The following is a 27,974-nucleotide window of genomic DNA, read 5'->3' on the forward strand; positions in this document are numbered from 1 at the left end:
GCATGCCGCCCCAAGCACGCGCTTGGCGTGCTGGGGCCTGGAGCCGCCCCTGCAGTTGGGGGGGAAATATTCAATTATATAAAACACTAACTGGAGAATCTCTCACTTGGTGTATATGTGGGGGCAAACTTTAGAGTCTCCATGTTTCCCTGATCTCTTCACTTTTGGATGTGGGGGTTTGCAGGACTTTTGTGAATTCGAGATTTCAAAGCTTGAACACAGAAAGTAAAGAATTAATTCTTGGGAGATTAGATTTTGTTGAAACATCCAGTATCTGTTTAGCTTGGTATGGGAAAGCGAGCTTCATTCCTTAGATAGTAGTAACTTACCACACTTTAAGAAGTACACGGTGTAGGAATTTAGACAATTTGACAGCACAGCAGTTGATAGAGAAGATTTTGAAGAAAGATAATGACTTTAAAGTAATCTTCAAAGTATCTTAAGTAATATGTGTGGTACCAAGGAATATTTTTTACAGATGCAGTTATGAGTTGTCATGTATGCTAAGGAGAAATTTTATTTTGGGGCTTCCACTTGGTTTCTGTCATGGACAAGGACTTGTTTTGGGTGCTGCGGTATATAAAAAGGCACTCCCTCTCAAGAAGGTCTGGGATAGCAAAAGGGAAGGCCTGGAACCCAGGGGAATAGGAAAAAAGGAGACGATGTCTGGGGACTGGAATATGCTGGGGACGGGCAGGATAGAGATGGTGGTGATGACAATGGCCTGGCAGGTGGCCAACCCGTGCACCCAGTAGTGTGTAGTAAGGAGCTATCAGATAAAATGATTGGGACAGAGAGGGCCCAGACAGACATAGGGAGAAACACAGAGGCAGAGCAGGCTACTATGGGGGCTCAGACCCTGAATGAAAGGGTACTGGGTGATCCTGTGGGACAAGTAAAGGAGCTACAGGAGAAATTAGTAGCTGTAGAGGAGGCCTTGCAAGAAGCTGCAGAAGACATGCAGTTCCAGAGGCAAAAGTTCAGGAATGCCAGGGAGGAGCAGGATGGACTCATGGTGGGAGACTTGAAGCAGGAAAGGGATGTCTTGCCTAGCTTAGGCAAATGCAAGGCAGGAGGCATCCATACCCCTCAGGGTTACAGGCTTGTGGGATATGGTATGTGAAAATTGCGTCGTAAATTGAAACATCGTAACTCGGAATCACAAACCATTCCATTGCGGGACTGAGAGTCGAAAAGTCGAAACCAATGATTGTAAGTCGAATCAGGATGTCAATTCAGAAACGTCGTAAGTGCTGTTCGTTGTAAGTCAAACGTCGTAAAGTTGAGGACTGCCTGTATTTGCAATGGGGCACAATCTGACCATGTGTAATAATGCCAATTTCTGCTGATCTTTCCCACTTCATTAAGGAGTTAGATTAATACTGAATTATAGAGGAGGAGGGTAGTGAATAAAATGTATATTTTCATTCCTTTGGGTGCAGTTCTCTCCAGAACTGATGGTATAGGAAGGTTAACACCACACCCCAAAGTGTTGCATTATTCAAAAAAACCATTTTTTTGATTATTGTTAGTAATAATGCAATTGTCATGTTTAACAAAATTATCTATCCCTTCTTTTCCTTAATCTGAACGGGTACCTGGTTAGCAAACATTATGTCCACTCATTTTTTCTTTTCTGCTGAAGCAAAAATATCTGCTGAAACCGTGATCTTTCGTACTCATAATTTGCTCCTCCTGAAAATGAGTGTATTGAAGTAGAGTGATTGGTGAGTGAGATTTGTTTAGTTTTTCCGGGACTTTTTCTTTCTTCTTAATGACACTATTTAGTACTTTGAAATTCAAAGATGTTACTTTAAAGGGAAGGAGCGTTTGATAACTTTTAAGTTCTTTGATAAGCTAAATAGTTATGTGGTGTTTTGTTGTTTTTTGTTTTCTTCACCCTTTTCATCAAAGACATCAGCCAAGCTAACCTTTTCCTCTACTTTAATGTGCAAGGATTGCTTTGGAGAGTCTGCCTGACCTGAACTATGTGTCGCAAATGGACCTTATTTCTAATTGTTACTATTATTAATTATAATAATATTTTGTATGCAGTTGTGTGGCTGGATATGGCTTGATTTCTGTTTGTTAGTTTCCAGAGCAATTGCCTTCAATTTCCCACTCCTACATTCTACTTCCTTTCATTCCAAATAGCGCATAAATGATTGTGCCTTGCTGAACCCTATACTCACCCAATGGACACTTGGACTGCTTCTCTTGGAATCCAAGGGAGGTACATTCTTTGCCTGTGGGATCTCAGCCCTCACCCTTTGGGACAGAGTAACATCTGTTCATTTGAGCTGCCTGGGGAGGATTTACACAGAACCCCTAAGGGCTTCTGCTCATCCCCTCTCGATTTTCTCCAAATCTCCTCCATCCCTGAGGACTCTTTCACCCCTTAATAACCTTTAATTTTGTGGTCCCCAAACTTTGAAAGGTCATGCCCCAGCCCCTTTAGCTCTGTCCGCACTCCCCGCTGCAGCTGGGAACAGGGCCATTGGCTTGGGTGCAGAGGTGTGGGGGACATGGACAGTATGGCGGTGGAGGAGAGCTGCAGCCAGGCCACGGTGGGGGCTGGCAGCCGGGCCTGTGGCCAGGTGCGGAGCTGCACTGAGGCTGTGGATGGGGCAGGTGCAGGGCTGGGAGCCAAGGCTGCGGGTGGGGGTGGGGCTGAGTGACACTCCCTCCCCGTTCCCCTTGGGGCTGGCCTGGGCCTGCCATGCTCCCCGAGGGGGTCACACCCCACAGTTTGGGGACCTCTGCTTTAATTTATCTGATTTTAAGTACAGAACACAGATACCACAGATCAGACTTCATACTATTTCCTTTACAATGTTAACATAATTACTGTTCAACTGTTTCTTCTTGATGACTCCCAACAAGTCCCTGCTAGTTATTCTTCAGGCCACTTGTGAGGTGTTTGAGTCCCCTTTTTCTACTTCACTTCTGGCATTGCCAGTACACGTTTAGTATCTGTCCTCTCTTTTTCTTCCTAACCACCTTTTCATGGGTTTCACATTCTCATGGTTTTATCAGTAGTTTATCATTAGTTTCTGCATCTGGAGTATCTTCCTGTGTGTCTGGGATATGGATCTCCATCCCAAAAGTGTACTTTTCTTCTTAAAAGTCTCCCACTGCATAAGACTGATTCTGGAAGCTGAATGAGAGTTTCAGTTGGAATCCCTGACTGTTGTGGATTACTGCCCATCAGAGTGCTGCTGTAATTTCCCCCTGCCCCCTGTTTAATTTTTTAAGTTAAGACAGAAAGGTCTTGGGAAAAATTGCAGATTGTGGCCTTTGAGTATAAGCCCTGGGTGCTCTCTGGCTTATTCATAATTAAATCTTCCTGCTGCTGCTAATGAAATTTCACAATCAGTTGTCTGGATCAGTTATGATGCCCAGGTGCAGGGAAAAATGCCCTATGCGCTCAGTCCACTTTCAGCTCTTCCAGAGAGCTCAGATTTGCAAACCTTCAAACAAGGTTTTTACTTACCAGATTGGGTTTCTTTCTTCAGCATTTTCATGCAGTCCTCTTCCTTCAGATGTTTTCCCTTTCTCTGTTTTCTAGAACAGCCAATTTAAACTGCAGTTCTCTCTTTCTGCCCCAGCAAAGCTGTATGGCTCTGCAGCTCTGTCTCTCTCACTTGTTTTTTCTAGACCAGTTGGTAGCATGACTCAGTCTTTAGAATCACTAATTTTTCTTTACAGCTGGGATCTTGGACCACCAGATCATTAATCGGGGCCTTAAAAACAGACATCAACAGCCCTGCTGTTGTCATCACAGGGGTATCATTATAAAATGACTTATCCCCAAAAGTAGGGTGACCAAATCACAACACTAAAATACTGGGACACATTGGGGTGCCATCAGCCCCACCCACAGTCCACCCCAGCTCCTCCCAGGCTCCTCCCCCATTCTGCCCCAGGTGCCACCCCCTCCCCTTCAGCGCCCCCACTGCACCCTTCCTCATCCCCTGGCCCGCCGCTGACTTGCTGCGTCCCTTCTCAGTCCCCACCCGCTGCTCAATCTCTCGCCGCTCGCCTCTTCACCCCCCCACCCGCCACTCACACCTACGGCGCCGACTTCCCCTCTGCCGGGTGGGTGCTTGCTCACCCCCCGCCTCTTCCCGCCCCTGCACCGCCCTCACTCGGCCCCCATTCCACCCCCTTCCCCCAAGTCCCCGCCCCTGCCCTGCCTCTTCTCCACCTCCTCCCCTGAGCATGCTGCGTCCCTGCTCCTCCCTCCTCCCTTCCGGAAAGGACTAAAGTGCCGCCAAACAGCTGTTAGGTGGCGGGAAGCGCTGGGAGTGGGGACAGAGCACGCTGGTGGGAGAGGGGTGGAAGGTGATGAGGAGGGGGAGCTTGGCTGCAATTTTTCCCCGTGGGTTCTCCATCCCCGGAGCACCCATGGAGTTGGCGCCTCCCTCCCACTCACCTCTTTACCTGAATGTCAGGACAAATGGTATCCCGATCATACATTGATCAGGACGTGGGACAAAGGGTTAAATATCGGGACAGTCCCAATTTTATCGGGACATCTGGTCACCGTACCCAAAAGCCCACCTAAACTTGGTAGCTCCAGCTTCTGGAGATCCATCTGCATAGAGGCTCAGTATCCTGCATTGGTTCTGCCCAGAGGCAGTTCTCCCTGGCTTCCCATGAGGGAAATCTGGAAAATTAATGCAGCCTATATATAGCTATATTACATATCCACCCTGAAGTTATCACCACCTGGTCCCATTTCTGGCCAGCTGCCTCCTGCCCTGGGCCATTCCAGCTCAACACTATATCCCGTGCCTACTCACTGGATCAAGCTCAGATCCCCACTCAGCGCCCAGAGATGATGGCATAAATAGGCACTCAAACCCCTTTTCCTGAACAAAGGGCTCATGGAGGGGTCCTCAGTAAACAGATGTCAGTGGATATGTTCTTTATTATCCAAAGTTTATTTATATAATTTATTATCCAAAGTTTACTGCAATTAAATGGAACTTCATGTATCTGCAAAATGTGTGGGTAGTCTTTCAAGGACAGGTGTTTGCATGGTTTCTGTGCCTTCCTACTTGGGAATCAGGCTAGAAGTTTAGTAATACTGGCCTTTGTTGCATGTTGGTGCTTCTGTTTATAGTTCCAGGTTGAAACTGGAAATGTGAAAGGTGCCAGTAAATGGGGAGGAAGGAGGGGAGAGGAAAAACCTCTAAAAATAAATCAGTTTAGGAACACTTCCAGGCACTTGGGAATTTCCCTATTTAGTTTCCAAACAAATCATCCTTCTCCTCCCAGAGTGAGAATATTGTTTGCTTTTTCATTCCATTTTAAATGGTTAATGTGAGACTACACTGTAGTGTAATTAACATCTCCAGAAATGTACAGTACTGCTCACACGTATCAGTATGCACTGAGTCATTATGGTACCAGGGACACTGCAGCACCAGTATACCCTCTGCTCCTTTTTGCAATTTTCTCAGTGATCACTCCGGGTAAGAGAGGTGAGGGAAGACATGGACCATGCAAAGAGCAATGAATTATATTTTCTGGGGAGAAAATGTTTCATTATCTAGTAAGTTAGAGACACAAGGGACTGGGCCTACCTCTGTGTTTGAACTGCACCTAGCATCATTCTGATTGGGGCCCCTAGGTGCTACCATAATACAAAATTTTAAATAACAATATTGAGTAGATCTTGATATAAAAGTTTTCAACTTCAAATGGGTAAAACGAAATGGCCACATGAGGGCACTATGACATTAAGAACGAGGATATGCTGCTGTCTTCTCTAAAGACTCATTGTGAAAACCAGTTGCACTCCATGCATATTAAAAGGGGGTCAGGGAATAACATTGGGTGCTGAAAGGAACAAACATGTCCCACAGCCATAAATACTAGATGGAGTTAACTACCACTATCTCTGCGGTCACTTTCATGGGTCATTCTGTAATTGTTTGTATTGTGTCCATCCAGATTAGATTGTAAGGCCCTTGGGGTAGGGAACCTGTCTAAACAATGTATTGCCATGCACACCTATGACACTGTGTAAATAATTAACAGTAATTAATGTGCCCGTAAAACAGTATCATTCGACATTGCTCCTGGGTAATTGCAATCATACTTCGCATTTTAAAGAGACACTGTCAACTGGATTTAGACCCAAAATATAAAATGTGGGTTAACCCCCGCCCACCCGCACCTTTAAAAAAAATTGATATGAAAACAGGGCTTTATAATTTAAATAGTTCCCTGCAGTGTTACGGATCTAAAGAGCACAGGGCTATGTACATGGCATGGCTGGAAATACAAGGAAAAGTGAAAGCGACCCCGTGTATTTTCATCGCCCAGGTTTGTATGAAATACAAGCAGCATGAATAGTTGAAAAGGAAATTTGATTTTAAAGCTTTAGTTTTGTTCTTGCATTTTTATACTGTTTTACCATTGTTTGAGAGTCATCAAGGTACTTGATTCTATTTGAAACCCAAAGAAAAGGCGTGGTTACAATCTAGGGGCTCAGTCCTGCTCCCATTTGTACTCCAAGATAAAACTCCTATTGATGTCAATGGGCCCCAAACATCCATTGTGCATGATCAAATTTCAAAGCAGTAGGGATGTCATTTCTGTCTATGGCTGTATTCCCCACTGATATGTGTTTGACTTCACTCGCTCTGGTAGCAATGCCTTAACAGCTCGAGCTAAAGGGCTAAGTTCCAGGGCTGGTAGCCATAGCAGATGCAGTCACGTCTTACGTTGACCAGCCAATAGACCCATGCTTTCCTAGAGAGGATTAAACTTACTGCAGGAGGTTAATCGCTGCTAGACATTATAGAAGAAGAGTATATTAAAGGGGAATTTGAATGAAGAAGGCAGCCATTAGATGTACAGACAAGTTCCCTTTGGAACGAGAAGGTCATAGACTCCATGCCTTGCCTTCAGAACAGGGCCCTGAAGGAGTTAACGCGCCTATGGGATCTTACCTCCTTATCTGGGTGTATAATTTTCCATTTGCCTAGCAAGGCCCCCTACACCTGTTCAACCCCAGCTATACAGTGCTCGTGGGGAGGGGTTTCCATGGGCTTGCAGGGAAGTGGGGGATAATGTCAAATTGTGAGTATGCAAGCTGCAGTTTTGCTAGTGGGTTACATAACCACCACAGCTAGAGTGCTTCAGCTGAGCCAGCCAAGATGCAGACCTACTAAGCATCATTTTCCTATCAAAGTTGTTTAACAGATAAGATTCGCTGTATGTTACACTGATCCCTGCCTAGAATGTCATTTGTGAAAATGACTGACTTTACCAATGCTGGTTGTGTGGTTCTAGAAAAGGCTGTGGAGGCTAAAGAAATTATTCCAATATCATTTAAAGCTTCTTTTAACTTCCCCCACATACTTCATTTGTGGTCTTTGCTCTAAACTGTGTCCTACATGTAGGCTTTCCTAGCCTGAGATTTAGAAAAAAAGAATAAATACTTAATGATGTCTTAATATTTAGGTGTCTTCAAGTCACCAGGACGTGATGAAATGCATCCTTGAATACTCAAGGAGCTGACTGAGGAGATATCTGAATCATTAGCAATTTTCTTTGAAAAGTCAAGGAAGATGGGAGAGATTCCAGAAGACTGGAAAAGGACAAATATAGTGACCATCTATAAAAAGGGAAATAAGGACAACCCAGGGAATTACAGACCAGTTAGCTTAACTTCTGTACCCGGAAACATAATGGAGCAAATAATTAAGAAATCAGTTTGCAAACATCTAGAAGATGATAAGGTGATAAGTAACAGTCAGCATGGATTTGTCAAGAACAAATTGTGTCGAACCAACCAGATAGCTTTCTTTGACAGGGTAACAAGCCTTGCGGATAGGGGGTAAGCAGTAGACGTGGTATATCTTGACTTTAGTAAAGCTTTTGATAATGTCTTGCATGACCTTCTCATAAACAAACTAGGGAAATGCAACCTAGATGGAACTACTATAAGGCAGGTGCAAAACTGATTGGAAAACCATTCCCAGAGCGTAGTTATCAGTGGTTCACAGTCATGCTGGAAGGGCATAATGAGTGGGGTCCTGCAGGGATCAGTTCTGGGTCCAGTTCTGTTCAATATCTTCATCACTGATTTAGATGATGGTAAGTACATCATCTAAAGAGAGTACATTTATAAAGTTTGCGGATGATACCAAGCTGGGAGGGGTTGCAAGTGCTTTGGAGGATAGGATTAAAATTCAGAATGATCTGGACAAACTGGAGAAATGGTCCAAAGTAAATAGGATGAAATTCAGCAAGGACAAATGCAAAGTACTCCATTTAGGAAGGAACAGTCAGTTGCACACATACAAAATGGGAAGTGACTGCCTAGGAAGGAGTACTGTGGAAAGGGATCTGGGGGCCATAGTGGACCATAAGCTAAATATGAGTCAACAGTGTAACACTGTTGCAAAAAAAGCAAACATCATTCTGGGATGTATTAGCAGGAGTGTTGTAAACAAGACACGAGAAGTAATTTTTCCATTCTACTCTGTGCTGATTAGACCTCAGCTGGAGTATTGTGTCCAGTACTGGGCGCCACATTTAAGAAAAGTTGTGGACAAATTGGAGAAAGTCAAGAGAAGAGCAACAAAAATGATTAAAGGTCTAGAAAACTTGATCTGTGAAGGAACACTGAAAAAACTGGGTTTGTTTAGTCTGGAAAAGCCTGAGAGGGGATATAACAGTTTTCAAGTATGTAAAAGATTGTTACAAGGAGGAGGGAGAAAAATTATTGTTCTTAACCTCTGAGGATAGGACAAGAAGCAATAGGCTTAAATTGCAGCAAGGGAGATTTAGGTTGGACATTAGGAAAAACTTCCCAACTGTCAGGGTGGTTAAGCACTGGAATAAATTGATTAGGGAGCTTGTGGAATCTCCATCATTGGAAATTTTTAAGAGCAGATTAGACAAACACCTGTCAGGAATGGTCTAGATAATACTTAGTCCTGCCATGAGTGTAGGGGCCTGGACTTGATGACTTCTTGAGGTCCCTTCCAGTTCTATAGTTCTATGATTAATAACTAAATAACACTTTGGAGTTCTGTGACCTCTTATATCAATTAACTAAGTCACTTATATCAATTAAAAACACTTATGTGAGCAAGTGCATATTATTATCAACCCTATTTTAGAGGCCAAGAAATTTCAGCACTTAAAAATCAATGATGTCATGATGACCCATGGATTTCAAACCAAGGCCGTTAGGGTTCATGGGACCTGCCACACGCCAGCCTTCCACCTTGCAACCTGCTGACAATGGCTCATCAGGGACTCACGAAGCCCAGTCCCAGTGTGAGACTCTGCACCTGAGTTCTAATTGGTGGCGTTTCAGAGTGGCTGTCTGATGCACTGGCCCTGCATAAGCCAGCAGCAGGAACAGGAAGCTGTCTGAACAACTGGGCTCCACTGGGCTCTGAACTGTGAGCTTTGTGCTTCCTGCTCCCTGCCTTGATTTCCTGGCTTGTATTTCCTCACCTTCAGTTTGTCTCCAGCCTCTGACCCCCTGGTATCCTGACTCGTGGTTTTGATCTCTAGTTTGTCTCCCTCGCAGTATCCTGACCCAGCTGACTCTTGACTCCTGTCTTGACTGTGGACTCTGGCTCCAACTACTAGAAAAGTTGCACAAGTACTAAAGTGAATTCCAGGTTCTATATTTTGTGGTGTGATCATATTAGTTTGCATCACTACAGCACACAGTTTACCATCCAAGACATTATAGTGTGATTGCATAATAGTTGATAGAAAACAGGATACAAAACATTGTGTTTAGCAGGATGCTGAGCTAGTTTGCAACATCAAGTTTGAAAATATTCTACAACCATTTTGTACCTTAGAAAGACGTGCAAAAATGCACACAATTGTCTTTGTCTCATTGTGTCCTCAGTCCTCCTCTCAGTGTCAGAGAATGGCAGATACTGCACTGGATGGATTTCAGGGTCTGACAGTGCAAGCAGCAATACTTTCAAAGAGCATAAGTGCCTTAGCAGAAGGCATTTTCATATTAATTTCTGCAGAAACCTAGTGGTTAATCTTATAGATGCCAGATATCACCAGTCATCTTGTGTTTACAGCCCGTTCTACTTATGAAATGGGGTCGAAAAGGGCTTGATTACAAAGGCCCATTCAGCCATTTGTTGTGAATTCACACAAACGATCTTCATCTTCCTGCCCACCCTCAAATATATATGAATAAATAGGATGCTTTAGCTTCACAACCACCCCTGTGAGGTAGGGTGGTGGTATTCCCATTAAAAAGCAAGGGTGGATTGACTTTCCCAAAGTCTCACAGCTGATCTGAACCAGAGTTAGAACGCAGGTCTCCTGGCTCCCATGTCAATGCTGTATCCACTAGACTATATTACCCCCATTCTAGACAACTAAGAGAAATTAATGTGCATCTTATATATAAAGGCCAAACTCTGCTCCCTCTGACGTGTACAACTTTCTTGAACTCAACGGGATCAGATGTGTAACTGAGAACAGAATTTGGTCCTAACTATGCAAAAGCTTTTAAGTGAATGATTGAGACATAATGACAAGAGGGATTTCTGAAAAGTAACAAAGGTTGTGAAACTGCTAAGGGATTAAGCTGTTTGAATCATTGCTCCAGCTCTATTAAAGAAGGTATAAATTCATTTCAATTCTTAGTGGATTTCAAACTGCCAATTTTTGAGCTTTCATGGAGCTTTGATGTGCTTCCAGCATTCTATGAGGTAAGTGGATTATTTTTTCCTTAATTCTGAAGAGGCCATTTCCCTCCCAGCCTCCTCCCAAAACATTATAGCAATTAGACTGTAACCAAATACTAGTCTGGGCCCATTGTGGCTTTTAACCCCCGGTGTGCTGTGGCCCATATTCTCTATACTTCTATAGAGAGTGACTGTGAGGATGATGAAGATAACAAACTACTATTTTAGATAGCAAAAATCCTAAAACATTCAATGAAATGTATATGTATACAGTTTGGAACAGGACTAAAGAACACATTATTTATCACTTAAATGCAGCTACGTTTGGGGTGGAACATGGAAGCTTTTTAACAGTGCAGAGCAACAAAGCACAACTTAAGACAGAAGGTGAAGAATAGCTTGTCCAACTAAAACCAAAAGGGAAAGGGAGGCAGGAAACGTAGTCAAGACACCTGCATTTACACTCCCATTCTTGTTAAAAATGCTATATTAATGAAGTCCAAGTGATCAAAATCTCAGTTGTCCATCTCATCCAATAGAAGGCACCTCCAGCAGTACAAGTTCTCCTAATGCTATGGTGGGTAACTGGTTCATTACTGACCCAGATGAAGAATGCCACCTACTGACTCACTGACCTTATTGCTTGCAGTCTCTAGTATATACTTGAAGGTCTCCCATCCAAGTGCTTACAGGACCTGATATTGCTCAGCTGCAACCTACTGAAATCACAGCTTTAGGGGTAGGGCAGCAGATAATGAACTTGGCTTTGTGGATAGGGCCAAGGAACACGCAGCAGGGCTCAGGAGGGATGTGCCAGGGTGACCTTTGTTTCCTCGTTATGGGTAGGTTGTGTGCCCGTCCTATCTTTTTAGGAAATTCCACTGGCTACCAATGGTCTCAAGGGGCTGATACAGCATCCAGGATCAGTGGGGCATACAGCCCCCTGAGTGGGTAGTAGTAGGAGGTTGCAGCTCTAGGCAGTCAGAAGTTCTGCTTACATTGGGGTGGGTGATCCTCCTGTGGTTGGCTATGCTACCTTTAGATCCAGAATGCCCCCGAGATACATTACAATGCACTTGCACCATGATCCAGGATTTGGGCCATAATCTAGGTTAGATATGATCTAGTTTTACAAACAGAATAATCCTACAAACGTGCTGGGGCTGGAACCACGTCTTCCTTTATGGTGGTGGTACTCCTCTCCTTGACAGAGCACAAAGTGAGACCAGTAGTTGTGGATCTCCTGTCTAAGATGTATGGCAGCATGGCCCTAGGAACTGAGAAGGTCTACAGTGAAGTATATCAATATGAACTCCCAAGGTCCATAGTGGGATAGAGGTGCCCAGAGGTTTAGTGTGGGGGACGTTTGTCTGGCAACATACCTCATGAGAGAGTCAGTGTAGAACTTAATGAGGCATGTAGTCTTTTGACCATCAGAAATATCACAAAATCAGTTTTATTGTCTTTCACTGCCCAAAAGTGTCCAGCAAGAGGAGAGTCATGGTAGAATTGGAGAGTCATAAGGTGAGGTGGACCTTCTAGAACAGTGGTTCTCAACCTACTTACCACTGTGGGCCACATCCCATACTACCTGTATGGCCCTGAGGATGTCATATAGGCCGCAGCTCTGTGCTGATTGGGCTGCAGGTTGAGAACCACTGTTCTAGGATATAAAAATGGCCTTTGAACAAAAAAGTATCCCATTTAGAAATAGAGAAGGTCAGATTGGGGTAGGCACTGAGCAACATCCATTCTACTGCAAGCGTGTCATTAGGTAGTAAGGATCTTACAAGAGCTAAGACATCTGTGTTCACAAGCACATTAGCAAAATGGCAGGGCTTCAGAATAATGGAGAGTTCTAATAGCCTTTCCCTGCTGTCAAGACACACTCCTTTGTGGGAGAGCACATCAGGCTTGTGGTTGCAGCCCCCAGGCCATGAAGTCACGAGACAGGGTGTGAGTATGTGAAAAGGTGTGGGGAAAATGAAGCCAGAACCTGAACAAGAGGTTCTGGAGGAGCTGGAATAGGGGCTGCAACCTGGCACATTCTAGATAGACATGCACCAGGGTCTTCCTCACACCGCAAAAGGGGCAGGCGTCAGCGATGGGGGTGAACCGCACCAGGTACACGCCTGTGCTCACAGCTCCATGAAAAAGCTGCCAACCAATAACCCTGGTGGGCTGTGACACCAGGGTGGAGTACAGGCTGGCCCACTGGGATTCCTCACCCTCTACAGGTGGCAGAAAGTCCCACCACTTGGTACAAGGGTACGAGGGTGAGGAAGTGAAAGGTGTGGAGCACAAACATGTGAAGTTGTTCCCTTGGCGCAGTTCAGAAGCGAACCGGCTGCAGGGCACGCACCCAGCTCAGATTGTGGAAGGGAGGGGTCCAAGACTCACAGGACAGGGTCCCAATGAAAAGGTCTGGAGGCCTGGGATGAGGGGTGGGCAGGGAGCACCCTCTCACAGGACCTGCTCAAGGAAAACCCAAGAGGTGGGCAATAAGGCTGCCCCCACCTCCTTAAGTACATGCCAGGGTGGTCTGAAGGGTGGAGAGCCCCATGCACTAACCGAGTGCTTGGCAATCCACCCAGTCCCCCCCGTCATAGTCCAGGAGGACTCCGATCCTGGTGGTTTCTGCCAGGACCATCCTCCAGTGCACCGAGGGGGACTCTGCCATCTGCACATGTACATGGGGGTTGTGTAGCAGGGGCTCCGCAAGGAGGTCTCTCCCCTCAGCAGTCCCATAGAGCTGGTCACCGATAGCAGCTTCCAGGTCCGGAGGAGGTCCTGGTAGAAGACCGGCAGCTTGGAGAGGTTTTGCGGAAGACCCCCCAGATGAAGAGAAAAAAAAGCGCTGCGGAGTATATTGGAGCCCTCAGAGGCAGCAGAGGAAGGTGTGCGCCAACATGCTCCATGCTGGACTATTTGCACCATAAAGGAGTCTCTGCAAGGCCTGGAGGTGGAGGACATGGACCTGGCTGCAACAGCCAGAACCCCCGCAGAGGCCCAGTGCAGTTCTGGCCAGACAACTCCAGAGCTACCCTCTGGAGCCGGGCCAGGATCCCCGGGGCTGGGCTGAGGCTGTTGAGCTGGTGCCAGCGCATGGACAGGACCAGCTGGTTAATCACCAATGCCCTCCCTTGCAGGGAGAGGCACTGGAGCAGTCCTGTCCATCTCCACAGCTGCTCAGCCACCCTCCCCTCCAAAACCTGCCAGTTCTCTGGCGCATAGGCACCGACAGGGAAAAATTAGTGGGTGCTCTGCACCCACCGGCAGCTATTCCCCAGCCATGCTCCACGTCTTCCCCCCCACTCAAGCGCACCGCGTCCCCACTCCTCCACCTACCTCCCAGCGCTTCCCCTCAGCCGCCACCAAACAGCTGTTTGGAGGTGTGCTGGGAGGGAGAGGGAGGAGCATGCTCAAGGGAGGAGGCAGGGTCAGGGATTTGGGGAAAGGGTTGGAATGGGGGAAGGGCAGGGGTGGGAAGAGATAGGGCAGGGGTGGGGTCAATGGAAGGGGTGAAGTGGGGGTGGGTCCGGGGGGGTGTCGAGCACCCATGGGAAAGCAGGGAAGTCGACGCCTATGCTCCGGTGGAGAAGGATGCGTGGCGGAAAGGTAAATGAGGAGACAGAGCAGTGGACCCATGCTCTACTGAATGGCTTGAAGAGCAGATGGGAGGGAGCTCGTCTGCCACTCACAAATTGCTCTGGCAACAGGACTTTCAGACCATACCCCAGAGCTGTTGCTGCAGATGGTCCTAGAGTGCCTGAAATGGCCGAAAGCTGTGCTTAAAAGGGAGGCATTTTCCAGCTGCAGTTGGACAACTTGATTCTGGAGGTCACCATCTCTGGCGCTGTAGTGCTCAGGAGCTCCATCTAGGACCCAGAACTCAGTGTAACAGTCTATGCAAACCGTCAGGGGGTTGATGGACAACTCACTGCACTGGGGTGTAGCCAGCTTGGGCAGATGCAGGTGGATAGCGGTGCAAGGTCAGCAGGCTGGAAGTCTGTGGCAGGGACAAGAGCAGACTGGGTGCTTGGACTGTCTAACACGACAAGGCAGAGAGCGAGTTCCCAGCCTAGTGGTAATGTTGCACAGACCAGGTTGCTGCTCTCCTGTGGGATTAAATAGCTATCCTGCAGGTCATCTGAACAATCCTTGTTTGTGGATTGGGTGCCGTACCACACCTGAGGGAGGAAGAGTCAGAGGCTGTGACTGAGGGCTCATCTCACAAATACGGTGTTTACAAAATTTAAAAAAAATTGTTTTGGTTGTGGGAGCAATATTTTAAATTAATATATTTTCTGAAAATGCAAAAAAGTAAAGTACAGCACACACCCCTTAAAACAATTTCTATTAAATCTAGTGTCTGATTATCCTCAAGAGATCTGGAAATTCAGCTTGGGTAAGAAACCAAAATTCTGGATGCTTATCTGAACTCACTGAACCTCTGTGTGCACTCAATGCTCCACAAAATGAGGAGTACCACCTCATCAGGCAAATCCTCAATTCCAAGATCCTTTTGGTGAAAGCACCTATACTTTACTGACTGGGAATGGCATAGCTCAGAGGAACGCTCATGGGTACCAATTAGTAATATCCACATTCCCAACCTGCTTCATGAGTTCCATTGAACTTTTACACCCCCCTTGAAAGCCCCTCCTGTTGGGAATGTGAGGTAAGCCTTCAGCCAGAGCCTATGACTCATTTCTCAGGTGTACTGCAGCAGCCAATCCACTAGCAAGGACTGGGTCAGATGACCTCCAGGGACAGCTATTTAATCAGACAGGAAGAGCAGCAAGCCAGTCTGTGCAATGTCCCCAGTGAGCTGGGAACTCTTTCCCCTGCTTCATGGTGTTAGACTGCCTGACACCCAGCCTGCTCCAGTTCCTGCCACAGGCTTCCAGCTTGATCTGACCAGCTGACCTTGCACTGGCATTGACCTGCACCTGTTCAAGCCAGCCTTGCCCCTGCTGCGGGGTGAGTTGCCTAGTGACCCTCTGATGCTATTGGGAAGCTTTAACTGTTGGAGACCCAATTAGTGACTTTATTGTAGGTTGCAGGGTCACAGAGCCTGGGCTCCAGCCTGAGCCTTAACGTTTACACTTCAGTTTTGTATCCCCGCAGCCTGAGTCTCATGAGATGTAGTCAGCCGACACAGGTCAGCCGTGGGTGTTTTATTGCAGTGTAGCTGTACCCATAGTCATATAATATAATGACCTTTTATATAGGCACGTGTGTAGTCTAATACCCAGCATCCACTAGATGGCAGCGTTTTACTGCTCATACACTGTGGTTTGCATTGGAGTTGAGCTTGCTGTACAGGAGGGAACTTGGCACTCAAATAGTTGCTATGTTTAAAATACTGGATAACACAATCCGTACCTTACACAGGATCTGTCATCTAATGTGGAGACCGACTCAAAGCAAAACACTGAATTTCAACCCTCAGTTGGGGATTTTGGCTCTGGGTCTAGATCCAAACTCTGAATCAGGCCTAAACCCAGACCAACTAACGCAAAATCCTCCAAAAGGGAAGTTTTCTGTCTGACTTGGTGGTTTCACAATCCCCATCCATAAAATGAGGATGATAATCCTTCCTTTTTCTCATCTAATTAGACTGTAAACTCTTCTGTCAGGAACTGTCTCTTACCTGCTCCTATCTGTTACTTTTGCAACAATAAAAATACCTGTTCATAATGAGGGGCCAATTATGAGACTATGAAGCTATTGTGAATAGTATTTAACATTAGCATCATAAGATGGGAGTAAAACTGTACCGTGAGGAATAAAGAATGTAAATGTCAATTGGGATTCTCCAACCTTTCTCAGTCATAGCATCCACTGTGGTTGTAACAATAACCACCTCTTGCATGCAAAAGCTGTACTACAAGATAAACTGCAGTACAGTACAAATGGTCACTTGATCAGTTTTGTGATTCCCAGCTGCAGTAATGTATAGGACACACCCAGTGAATTGAGTCATTAATTCACTGCAACCCCACCAACCACAGGCAACAGAACCTGTTGGCTCTATGGCGAACTGTTTTCAAATGTGGGTGTTTAAAGCTAGGCACTTAAATCCATATTTATGCACCTAAGCAAAAGTGAGCTGATTTTCAGAGTCGTTGAGCAGACATAACTTCCACTGAAGTCAACGGGAGGGGCAAATGCTTAGCCACTCTGAAAAGCAGGCCACTTTTATCCAGGTGCTTTGTTAGTCGCCCAAGTTTGAATATTAGGCTCTGTCACCATCCAAATCCAGCCCTGTTTGGTAAAAACTTCAGGTTATCATCTAGTGGGGGTGGTTAGATGTCCCATGTGGTGGTCTCAATGCAGTTCACCGTGGCCAAGTATCCACACTACAAAAATGACTATAAGTGGCATGCATACATGGGCAAGGCTGAAAGGGTGCAGAACATGAACTAGTCTCTCATCCCTAGAAGACGTCCCTCCAGGTTGGTGTGAAGGTTCATCGGCAGGATGGAGTGGGGTAGCTTGCACTGCTATTGTCTGTGCTGCATTATTTTTTCTGTGGCTAAATAGAGAGCACTGGAGAATGAAGATGTTACTCGTGCACCTTTCCCCCAGCACTACATATGCATACTAAAACAATCAATTCTACTGTCTTTATATTTTGCTTTTTGTGGCCTTCATAAGCATCCGACAGTATTTGTTTTGACAGTGGTTCTCCTTTACGGACCCAATCCAATGCACAGTTTTAGAATGACTTCCATTGGAACCAAATCAGGCTTGTCACATTCATTGTCCATCACACCAGGATGAGAACCTGGTTCTGCAGCAATGACAGACAAGAATCATAACCCAGCATGCCACCCAACCACTCTCAAAAGCCTGCATTTTCAACCATGTTTTAGGAGGCAAAGAGTTTTTTCCCCTCCCTATGCCAGAATGATATTTCATTCTGTGTTCGTTCACTAGGTGGCAGAAATGCATAAGGAACTGATTTGGGATGGCTTTCTCTGCAGTCTTTACCATTGATACAGTAATTGTGCCTAGGATAATTCTGAATGCATTTCAGCATGATCAGAGCTCCAAAGCCCATTTTTGAAGCAAGGCCCAAGTTGGCTGTGTTATTCACTCTCATCTGTAGACCAGCCACCATCCTGAGCTTCCACTGCCCAGGCCCAAGTTCTTGTCCCATTAACCTGGTGCTCTGCAGCAGCCATACATGCCTCTTGCTGCAGTCTCATCAGTGGTTTGTCTCACTATTCTTAATTGTTATTGTCCCAAGTGTCCAGGCAGGGGAAAGCTTTCTGTATCAACAGACCAATATTAGCACTGTGCAGGTAATGCACAGATCTGTTAGCTAGGCAAGCAAGGTATTTGGAAATGATTTTAGGTTAAATCTGATCTGAGCCCCTATGTTCCCACCCAAGTTAGTTTTTTAAATAAAGTAACAAACTAAGTACACCCTGTTTGCCCAGGTATTCAGTTGTTAGGAGTTACTTTCCCCATTAAAGTCAGAGAAGTAGAGATGGTTGAAAAATGGAAAACTTTTCATGAAAAATTTTAGTAATCTTCATTCCACAGGAAAAGGAACGAACATTTCATGTGTTCAATTTTCTTGTGAAAATTTTTCATTTTACTCTTTTTTTCTCTTTTCCCACTACCATCCTCCTCCCTTTTTTATTTTGCCAAGGAAAAAGGGAGGAGAGGGAAAATGATAAATTGAAAACCCAAAAAGTAATCTTTCATTTTTTCCAGTTTTGCTATAAAAACAGAATATATCAGAAAGCCAAATTTGTTTTGTGCAAAGTTCCAATTAGAAAAAGACCATTTTTGGATTGGAAGAATATTTTGCTTGAAAAACTTCAACCAGCTCTAGTGAGAAGGGAAAAAAGTGAGGAAAACGTCTCCAATGCTGCAGGGGAGATCCGAGCAGGACAATAGAAAAAAGGCATGGGGGAAACAGGGAGAAGTCCTTTAATTCTTTAGCTGAAGGCTGCTCTGGGGAATACAGCACAAGGGAGGGCAGGAAAGCTGGGAATCTTTGTACTGCTGCAGTACAGGGGTGAGCAGCACAGCTAGGTACTGGAGATGGAGGGGAAAATCACACTTCTTATGGGCTGCGGAGCAGATCTGAGCCAGAGAGCAAAGCTTAGAGGCTTCTAAGGTGAGATAGGAAGAAGCACCATTGATCAGATTCATGTTCTTTCTCTGTCTGCACATTTTAGTTTTCTCTGGCTGCCATTCATTCTTTAGAGCCTTTTTTTTATCTTCTAAGTGAAGTGGGAAATTATGTTTGATATTCTGGAGAAGGGCTGATACTGTCATTGCTGGGGAATGAGGGTGAGAAGAGCAGGGGCTCAGCTCTGGTAATCATGTGCTCACTTTGCCTGTTGCTTATCCATGTGACAAGAGAATTCAGCTGCTGTTTAAGTTTAAGTATCCTGTAAAGTTTAAATTTTCAGTATCCTGCAGCCCATTTTTGGTTGAGAAATACTCTGGATTGGATGCTTGTGTTTTAGGAACAGCTTTCTTAAATCCTTAAAGATCTGTCTCCTCTACCCCCCCCCCCCATTTTCTAAGGATCTGATCTGCTACTTGCCAACTACAACATGGTTTTTATAGATATAATTTTTTGGTGTCACACTTTGGTTAAATTCTTTATTTCAGGGGAAAATAGACTATGATGGATTTCTTTCCCACCTCTGTATGTCTAACTCGGGATGACAGAAGTCATGTGACTTCAAAGTCAAGAGTGAGTGCAAGATTTGTCAACTCATGATGCTGCGCTCCTGTTAGGGAGGCAGCGGGCAGTGGCAAAAAGCCACTTCGACCATTAAAATGCAAGTGGAACAAAATGCAAAGGTAGGGAGAGCTCAGGCTTTAAGAGCAAGTAACCCAAACCTTTTCTTTCCAAACATCTGCAAATTGTTAGTCCGATTTATTTTGAATTACAAAAAAATCTTTTTTAGCAGACTGACAGCTTACTTTAATTTATAGCTGTTACACTTTTTCAGCCATTTGAAATAGAGGCTGTGCCGTTGCCTTTGATGTCAGAGGAATGCACCTTTTCTATTTGGGTATACCTGGGCCCTTTACCAATAGGCAGTGGCTTTCTGCCACTATCAAGAGGGACTTTTAACAGCTTTATTTCCTTCTGTTTAAAGGCTTGAGACTGTGCTGTCTCCCTGTTTGCAGTCAGACTTTTAGTCCTATTAAAAAAGCAAAATGGGATCTGTTCCTATTCCAGTCAGATGAGGCAGAGTCCCAGTTCAAAGAACCATTGCTGAAAAGGATAAAACTGGACTGAAAACTTGGGTTTTCTGTCTCTCCCTGTTTGGTTCTTGTTTGTTCAGCAGAGCTTCCTCTGCACAAACTCTCCACCTGGGAAGCTCAAATGGAACTATTGGGCTAGGTAAATGGTATCAAATTAGCACTTTTCCAGCTGTCAATCTCAAAGAGCTTTACAAAAGAAAGTAAATATCTTTCTATTTTACAGTTCGGGAAACTAAGGTCCAGAGGGTGGGACTCACAAGGGGACTTAGATGTTGTAATACTCACCGTTATAGCCTTTAACTTTCAAGCACCCTGCTGCTACATGGAATTCAATACCCTAAGTTAAGCACCCAGCCTCTCCATATAGTGCATACACAGAGTTAGCCATCTAAAAATGGGATTCACAGCTAAGCAGGGAGCTGCCTAAGTTAACCAATAATAAATGCTGGCCTAAACCCTGCTCCTCAAAAGGGAGTGAAGTGTCTGAATGTGGGCTGGAGAGAGGCACCTGTCTCTGCTCAGGATTGACAGCCATGAACCTTCTCTTGGGATCAGCCACCTAAACCAGGTCAGTCCTTTCTCAAGCAAAGCTGAGGACCTGGTGGTGGCACTCCCCTGCCATTTCCTCCCCCCAAAACTTTTAGCCTAATGATTAAGGCATTCACCTCCAATGCAGGAGACCTAGGTTTTGGTCTCACTGCTCCAATTAATATGCAAGTATTTATATGCAGTGGAACAGTCTCAACAGCAGAGATTGGGAGGTCAGGTCAGGATATCCCATAGCCCAGCAGTTAGGGCACTCTGTGGCTAGCAGAGGTGAGAAACCCAACTTCAAATTCCTGCTCCAGATCAGGCAGAGGTGAGTGTGCTAATCAGTGGCCTAAAGGTTACTGGGTGGGAGGAAGGAGAGGTGCTTCTCCACTGGTAGCCGTTTTGTGTGGGTTTAACTGTGCTTTGAGCCTGCTTATTGGCCTGGCTCAAAGGCAAGATAGGTGGGGAAACAGCTAGTTTGTGAATCTTGCTCAGGTTTAGGCATGAGTTTAGGTGCCAACCTGCTGGGAGGTGTCAGGGCTGAGACGTCCATATGCACACCCAGCTGCTTGAAATGTAGGTGCCTGGCAGACTCTAACAGCAGACACTTAAGCACACTAGGACTTCAGGGGTCTACAGCGTTAAGTGTCAGGTGAGTGTGGGTTTTGTGATGTCCAGTGGTGCTGAAGTGTTGGATTTAGGTGCCTACATCCCCCTTGTGAATCCCACCCAGAGGTTATAAATGTGCTAAGGGCTACTTATCCAGATTCTGATGTAACTCATTGAAAAACACTTTACTCCAGGAATAGTCCTACTGGATCTACGTATTGAGAAAGGTGCTGCCCAAGACAAGTAAGGAAGGGTCTGAGAATCTGGCCCTGTGTGACCCTGAACAAGCTATTTAACTTCTCTGTGAATCTGGCTGATGGTAAGAGAATGGGCTAGGTCCAAAGCTTCCTGACTGGTAGCACCATGCTCAATCCACCAGACCACACCTGCCCCAAAATTATAACACTCTCTGTAGTAAATTACACTGAACTAGCACAGGCTCAACCCATAGCCCCAAGACTGAGTTTTGTGCTCTACCAACTGAAGTAGTTGAGCTGGATTTTAAACAGAGAGAGGCTCACACTGTAGGGAGGTTCAGAACCAGCTCTAGAGGCCAACTTCTCTGACCTGCCCTCAGTTGTCTAGTGCAGTGGTCTCCAAACTTTTTTGATCACGCACCCCTATCAGTAAAAAATTTTTGAGCATGCACCCCTAATATATGTATATTTATGTATAAATTATATACATGTACTACTACTACTAATATATTATGTACATTATAAAACGTACAAAAATAGAAATTAAAAAAGGTTGAGATAAAGATGAAATAAACAATATTTTTAAAATAATTTTTATTGTATTTTATTTATTAACGGTACAAAAAACCTTTTTGCTCTCAATTTTTTTTATTATTAATAATATTTTTTAGTGAGAGCAATGTGATTGAATATGCTTCATTATTTCTAAAAATCTTGGTTTAACATTTTGTGACTCAGCGATTCGAAGGTCTGGATTAGGCTTAGGGAAGGGGCTCAGAGTGGGGGTGCAGGGTCTAGGAGGGAGTTTCGGTGTGAGGGGGCACTCAGGGTGGGGGTGCAGGGTCTGGGAGGGAGTTAGGGTGTGGGAAAGCGCTCAGGGTGGGGGTGCGGGAGGAGGCTCAGGGCTCGGGCAGGCAGGAGGTGCAGAGCATTTACCTGGGGCAGCTCCTGTTTGGTGCAGGGGGTGTGCAGGTAGCTCTGCACAGCGCGGCACCGCCCCCATGGCCGCAATTCTGGGAGCCACAATTCTGGGAGTTTCCCACCCCCATGGCAGGCAGGGCCACCCAGAACGCAGGGACTTTAGGGGCTGCAGGGCCCTGGGCTAAGGGGGCCCCGGGGCCCTGGCCTGCAGCTCTAAAGCCCCTTTCGGAGCACGGGCCGGAGGACTCAGGAGGAGCAGGGGCAGCCACGCAGCCAGCAGCCAGAGAGAAGTGGTGCTTTCCCCTTCAAAGTGCCGCTTCTCTCCAGTCGGCTTTGAAGGGGAAAGCGCTGCTTCTTTCCAGCCACTGGCTGTGCGGCTGCTCCTGCTCCTCCACGGGCCGGAGGACTCAGGGCCGCATTCCGAAAGGGGCTTTAGAGCTGCAGGCCAGGGCCCCGGGGCCCCCTTAGCCTCTGCGTTCCAGGTGGTCCTGCCTGCGGTGGGAGGCAGGGCAGCTTCCCCACTCGCTTGTTCCCTTCCTCCTCCGGCCGCCCTTTTATTTCTCCCCGCTCCGGTGGTGCTCCTCCTGCCGCTCTCTCCAATGCATCGCCTTGCGCGCACCCCACTTTGGAGACCTCTGGTCTAGTGGGCAAAACCCCAACCAACCTCCAAACTGTGGGGCAGTTCAAATACTGAACTTCTGAGAGTTAAATCCATTTCTAGTCAAAGCCCTGGGCAAATCTCTGATTCTAAAGGGAATTGACTAATTGAAGCCAGCACCAGCTAGTTGTAGGCAGCAATGCTATTGAATCTCTGAGCCTCAGGTTTGGTGAATGACCAACTTTTTGCTGGCAAACAACTGCCCAGCCCACAGAGACAAATGTGAAGGAGAGAGCACTTAATCTGTACAAATGGTAGGATGACATGTAAGCAGCTAAAGTGGAGACGTGCTTAGGTAATAAGGGAGAAGGAACTATAGTTAAGGTGACCATATTTTCAAACTTAAAAAAATCACTTGTGGCAACACTTTTAGGGTGGTAAAAAATTTTTTTTTTAAAGTGTCATGCCATTAGTGCCAGCTTCCGATTCAACATGATCACATGCATTTTTCTTGGAGTGGAGAACTTTTTTCCAGGGCTAGACAATCTCCCCGCGTGAACCCCCAACAGGGGTACAGGAATGTAAGAACCTACCCCTCCATGGGCTAGTCAGACCAAGGCCTGGGTGCAGAAGGGTAAGCATGTGCTGCACATCTCTTACCTCAGCAGGAGCACATGGCTGGAGAGGGGCAGAGTGCAGTGTGTGTGTGGTGGTTTGCTGCTGATACAGACCAGCAACAAATCACTACACCCCTTGTGCAAGAAGAAAACAAGGAGGGTGGTGTGAATCCTTGACCCACAGTGCTTTCCCTGGGGTGCTGCTGGAGTGGTACAGCAATGTCCCATCATTCATTATGGGCTGAGGTCTTGTGGTGCAATCTAGTCTATTGTGTTCTGAATGAATTCACCATGAAACACAGAACAGGAGACGTTCATGTTCACTTTGAGTAAAAACCTCTTGGCTAGAGGCTGTACTTGGCTGACTTTTCTCTTACTCCAAACACTGTCCATCACACTGAATGCTCATTCCACTGGTCTTTTTGTGGCTGGTAAACAACTGAGAAAATTCTGCTTTCTCCTGTAGCTATTAAAAAAATAACCCAACACCCAAAATATTTTGACAGATTAAAAAAAAGCTAATACATTTGAGAATTCCCAAAAGAATTTCTCAGGATAGCAAATGAAAACTGGGTTTGTCCCAGGAAACCGAGGACACATTGTCTTTTAAATCCTTGAGAGCTGGGATCTGAAGGCAGGAAGTGAAGAAACTGGTTTAACTGAGAGTAGAGCGCTAAGAAAGTCAATGGGTTTGCGGCCATTTCATAAACACTTTGTCTTGGTATAGATTTCATTTTCTGTGTCAAAAGATCCCAACATCTTAAAACAGCTCAGCTGAAACAACTGAGTTTTCCCTGATTTCAGGTCAAAACAAAAAATCATGGTCAGAACCCCAAAATGCACCTGAAAACCAGCCCATTTTCACCAAAACTTTGAGTGGACAGGTCAGATTTTGGGTCACTGTATTGTCTCTAAAAAAGGCCTAAATCTGCTGCCATTGAGGTCAAGGTGGGACTTCAGTAGGAGGTGGATTGGATTTTATAGTATTTTTCCAAGAAGGTCCTTAAAATTGTCACTGGTTATTAGACTTCATTGCTAAGTGTAGAACTTTCTATTTCTGCCTTCCCAAGGTGCTCTGTTTAAATGTGTCAAGTTCTCTCTGATATCAGGCTAATATACTGTATCTTCACTTGCTCCCATATGCCATACTTTAAAATCCCATTCTAACATCTTGTTACTTCTAGTGGTTTCTCTTTTCAGTACCCCAAATTCTTAAGTGCTGAGACAAGATAGCGAGAGTACATCAGTGTAAATGTTCAATAGATACATCTGTATTTAGTTGACCTGGCATCTGTGCATAGTTAACCTCAGACACTACCATAGTATGGATTAGTATTTCTAGATTTAGAACTCCCATTCTGACATTTTTTAGTGTAGACTTTCCTGAAAAGCTCCTCCTTAAACTTGGACACTGAAAAAGAAAGACGATGGCTGCTGGCAATTCAACAGAGACAATATCTAATATATGCAGCATTGTACTAGTTTATGGTTAATAATGTGTGTGCAAATAGGGCTTCCTGCCCCCTCCAGCTTTTTCAAAAAGTGTGATTTGTGTGGAATGAATTCTTGGCAGAATATTCTCTGACAAAGACAGATCCAGCAAGATGAAGAGCAGGCTCAATTCTCATTAAACTCCCAACTCTCTTTAGCTGTCCAATGTGTCATCTGGGAAGAGCTAAGGATCTAGTTTCCTGTATTTAATGCATGTATATATGATAACTAATAAAGTATATCTTAATAAAACAGAGGAAACTTATGCATTGACTCTCAGTGGCAAAAATACACAAACATGGATTTAACATCTGCACACCTATCTCAACTCTTAATTCTATAGCTTTGTAAAGTGCTTTTGATGTCCTCAGATTTAAGGCAATATGGAAGGGAAAGTTGTTGTTGTGGAATGTTTAATGACTGGGTCACTATCTAAGACCAACTTGTTACGATTGCTGGTCCAGCCTCAAAAGATTAGCTTTGGATAAGCATCTAAAAAGTTCAGATACTACTTTAGACTGAAACTTGCAAGATCAGGCTTTCTTCTATAATTTCTGGTGTAGATAGTAGTATTTAGAACTGAGTGAATTTTTTTTTTGGACAAATAGTTTATCTGATGAGAAGTGCAGTTTTGGCTGACCCAAAATTGTTCGTGAATTTGATGCTAATAGTTGTGGCTAGTCACAAAGTGTCCGGGGGGGGGGGGGGGGAGAGGAAGAAGAGGTGGTATTATTGTTTTTCTCCACCCCTGTTTTTATCACCAGTGGTTAGGGCACTCTTTCCTGGGATGTAGAGACCCAGTTTCAAATACCTGCTCTGGAGCATATTAGAAATGGACTTTTTTATTGGAATTTTTGGTCAAAGAATTTCAGATTTGGTTTGACCCAACCCAAATTTATTTTTGATTTTTCACAACTGCCTCTGAACTGAAAAAAATCAGTTATTCACTCAACTCTAGTATTTGGGTCAGTTTACTCTAGCAGCATTTCTTTCTGATGGTGGTTTAGCTTCTCTACTTCTAGTCTCAGCAGAAAAAAAAAAGAAGTCAACTGGCCTTTCTTGAACCTCAGAAAAGGGTTTCTGTTTGTTTGGTTTACGTTCAGTTTTGGATGAAGTATGATGTTTGTTCTAACCAACTAATCCAACTCTATAGGCTACTATATATCTTACACGGTTCAACTGACAAGTTATATCTTTTCAGTAAACTGTGACTGAAGAGCATCTCACCAAGTCATTTGGAATCCAAGAAGTTTAATTGGGGTGGGGATATGTGTGTCTAAATGGCTTTTCCACAACCTAAGTAGCTGGCTGTTCCTTTCTATCAGTCTCCCAGCAGCAATTTCAGGCATAGTAGTCTCACTGACCTCTGATACTGTGACAGGATAGTAAACTTAAGAGCTGGGGGAAACCCACAATAGTTGCTGTAATTTGTTCTTTCAGCTTAACTAATGGGTTGTGAAGGTGGAAATCTATGCTGTGATTGTGATGGATTTTCTTTGGAAATTGACCCTAGTGGATAATTCTTTTGAAAAAGTTCCTAGAGACCACACATGTTTGGGGAAATCTATTTAAAGCAAGACTCATCCTGATGTACAGGGCCAGGGCAGACATGAGAGAGATTCCCAATGTGATAAAATGCCTCACATATACTTAGTATGCACATAATAATGCATCGTGATTTTCAAAGCATTTTTCAATTTTTTTTAAATGCCTGCATCAGGCTTTGAGCTCTCTTTGCACACTGTGTCTTTCCCATGGCTCTAGGCCAAGAAAGGAGATGCTGGGAATCAAGGAGGAAAAGGTCAGTCATTCTTATCCCACAAAAGAGAACTTATCAGTCAGTTATGAAGCCATGAAGCCAGAGCGTCAGATGCTAAAGAATGTATGAAATAGATCATCATAAACACCTCACTGCTCTTCTGTATGGTGTGTGTGTGTGGGAGGGAAACTTGCTGGCCATTCCTTCAGCTCTAAAAGAAAGTGTCATCTTTCAAAACCCCTTTTGATAAACCATTGTGGGATTGAATGTGAGATGCTGAAGGCTTCTGGATTGAGAATTGTGAGTGAAGGGCTGGCTTTGGGCTTGTTCTCATTGGCCAGCTAATTGTGAATAGGTAGACAGGTGTGTAGAATGATAATTACCCTATGAGTTACAGCTGCGGCTGTGTGGGTTTAATTAACTAATTAGCAATTGTGATTGCTTATCATGTTGTATATAAGAGCATGCTGGGAATGAATAAAGATGGCTGCATACACACACACTCTCTCTCTGCTTGGACTTCGTTCCTGCTCTTGCGATGCAACAAATGGTGACCCCGATGTGATACAGACTTACACTGCAGTGAACTAGTCAGAACAAGCTGGATCATCATTGAAACAAAACACAGTGAGAGAAGTACAGCTGTGGATGCTTCTCTTTTGAAGGTAATCATCAAAAATGAATTTAAGGAGCGTTACTCGCTGAATCCAGAGTATATAACTGATGTTGTGTATGAAAAACCTTATATCACTATTGAACTGAAACAAAATGTTTCCCAGAAGTCTGCCAAGAGTGTGGATATATCTGACGTGGCTTACTACTTTGAAAAAGATGTCAAAGGTGACTCACACTACAGATAAACATCAGTGAAGAACCTCTAAAATTTGATCAAGCTCTAATCTACTATGTTGATGAAAAGCCCCCAGAGTTTTCCATGAAACGTCTGACTGCTGGTATTATTGCAGTCATTGTAGTGGTGGTACTAGCAATTGTTGCTGGAATTATTGTACTGGTTATCACTAGGAGAAGGAGAGGAAAGTATGAGAAGGCTGAGGCAAAGGAAATGAATGAAATGCAAAAAGAACTAAACCCATAACTGAAGTCACTAGAAGACAAATCGTGAACTATCAAGAAGGCAAACAGAACTAAAACAAGATAAGTACTAGTACCACTGTTGCCAATCTTGAATGAAGATAGTGTTGGTGGCCTGAATTGATAAAAAGAAAAAGAAGGACGCGCCTGAAGTCCCAGCGTTGAGCGGCCGGAGGAGAGAGAGAGAGAGAGAAAGGAAGAAGGAAA

The 27,974-nt window shown here is 44.8% G+C and overlaps 1 pseudogene; it reads left to right on the forward strand.

Moving 5' to 3' along the window:
- Positions 1 to 844: 844 nt before the first annotated feature.
- Positions 845 to 27,965, forward strand: LOC123366686 (annotated as a pseudogene).
- The last annotated feature ends 9 nt before the right edge of the window (positions 27,966 to 27,974 follow it).

The sequence above is a fragment of the Mauremys mutica genome, chromosome 3 (genome assembly GCF_020497125.1).
Source record: "Mauremys mutica isolate MM-2020 ecotype Southern chromosome 3, ASM2049712v1, whole genome shotgun sequence".
In the NCBI taxonomy this organism is placed as follows: domain Eukaryota; kingdom Metazoa; phylum Chordata; order Testudines; family Geoemydidae; genus Mauremys; species Mauremys mutica.